This window comes from Chrysochloris asiatica, unplaced genomic scaffold (genome assembly GCF_000296735.1).
Source record: "Chrysochloris asiatica unplaced genomic scaffold, ChrAsi1.0 scaffold00069, whole genome shotgun sequence".
Classification (NCBI taxonomy): domain Eukaryota; kingdom Metazoa; phylum Chordata; class Mammalia; order Afrosoricida; family Chrysochloridae; genus Chrysochloris; species Chrysochloris asiatica.
This window is the reverse complement of record NW_006408587.1, coordinates 10,444,813-10,446,785: the sequence shown is the minus strand read 5'-3', so window position 1 is coordinate 10,446,785 and position 1,973 is coordinate 10,444,813. Positions and strand designations below refer to the sequence as shown.

Sequence of the window (1,973 nt, the reverse complement as noted above, 5' to 3'; positions counted from 1 at the left end):
TCTGCTTGGTGTCCCTGAGGATGCTGTGAACCTAGGAAACTGATGTGCCTAGAAAATAAAAGGCTAAGCTAGTGAAAATGGCATTTCCTTTTAAATAAAGTTGTAGAAATCTTCATTCCACAATTAAGCTAGATTTTAGAATCCGTAAGAGGTAAAAAAAAAAAAAAAAAAAATCCGTAAATTTCTCTCCTTCTCCTTAATCAGACATGCAGGGAAAAGGTAGGCCCTTCATTTCTCTCTTTGATTTAAATACGAGGAACAAAAAATAAAATTTCAAAATATAGTATGTCTTTTGGAACCTTTAGGTGAGAACTAGCCCCATATGTGGAGTGAAAGAATCATATATATATATATATGATTTACATTTACATATATGGCATTTACAGTTCCTCAGAAGAGCATTTCTGACACAGTATGTTCTTCACAGCTTCCTTCACATCCTTGTTCTTCAAACTGTAAATGCGAGGATTGAGCATGGGCATCACTATACCACAAAAAAAGGAGATGATTTTATCTGTGACTTGTTCTTTGTCAGCACCAAAAAAGTCTTTATCTTTGGGCTTTGTGTACATGAAGAGGATGGTCCCATAGAATATAATCACCACTGTCAGGTGGGCTGAGCAGGTGGAGAAGGCTTTGTGCCATCCCTCTGAAAAAGGAACTGTTAGGATAGTGGAGAGAATGAAAACATAGAAAATAAAAATGAAGAGTCCTGAGACCAGCAGAAAGATCATATTTGCAACAATCATGCTAATAACAGTTAGGGAGCTGTTAGCCCAGGCCAATTTTACAACAGCGAAGATTTCACAAGTGAAATGATTAATGACATCATCCGCACTAAAAGGAAGTCTCGTTACAAGAGAGGTTTGCAGCACAGAATTGACAACCCCTGCAATCCAGGACCCAGAAGCCATGGGAATATAGGAAGTCTTGCTCATGATGATGGGGTGCCTCAGAACATTGCAGGTGGCCACATAACGGTCATGTGTCATCATGCTTAGAAGGTCACACTATGTGGCTCCCATGGCAAAGGAGAGAAATATTTGCACTCCACACCCAGAAAAGGAAATGGTTTTCTTTGAAATTAAGAAGCTGCTAAGAAATAATGGAATAGAAGAACTAGTGTAGCAGATGTCCAAGAATGATAAGTTACCAAAGAAAATATATGGGAGTGTGCAGGTGGGAGTCAAAGACACTAACAATGCTAATGACTCTACTTCCCAGCAGAAACACCAGGTACATACATAGGACTAGCATGAAGTAGGTGGCCTCAAGCTCTGGGTAGTAAGAAAGCCCAACATGAGAAATTCTGTCACAGAAGATTGATTGGTCTTCCCCATGCTTCTATGTTCTTTCACCAACAATAATTCTATAGAGACTGGAATACTTATAGATGGGTTACAGCAAAGTCTGTGAGAGCTGTTTGCATCTTTAAGTAGTTGTTCTTATGGGTAAAGTGGACCTATAATTGTACACAAAATAGCACAAGGATAATGAGGAGCTCTAAGTAAAAATCAGTTCAACTTTCATATATTTCAAAGGAGGCTTTAGTTCCACAGAACAAACAAATTCAGAACACGTGCAACTGGGTGAAAATAATGCATCTCACTTGCTTTATGCATTTGAAATCATTTTGAATGCATTGTCATTATAGTAATTTGACCAAAGTAGAAAATATTTAAACTGTTCGAAAATACTATTGGTTGACAGAGATCTGACCATTTTAAACTTCATATATATCTATAACCTAATATTTTTTCTCCAAAACAAATATGTTATCCTTAACAAAAATTATTGTTTTTCAGTGACTAAAACAAAATTGGGATTCTTTTAATTTAGCCATAGTTTCAGAAGAGTTTTGAAAAGATGTGTTTTTAGAAAAATAACTTTGCTATTTCTAATTTGAGGTCCTAGTGTGGCACTGTAGGATGAGCACTTGACTGCTAACCACAGCTAAGTATCTCAAACCCACC

The 1,973-nt window shown here is 36.9% G+C and overlaps 1 pseudogene; it reads right to left on the bottom strand.

Annotated features, from left to right (window-relative positions):
- Nucleotides 1–380: 380 nt before the first annotated feature.
- LOC102833786 lies at nt 381–1,340 on the bottom strand (annotated as a pseudogene).
- Nucleotides 1,341–1,973: the final 633 nt, after the last annotated feature.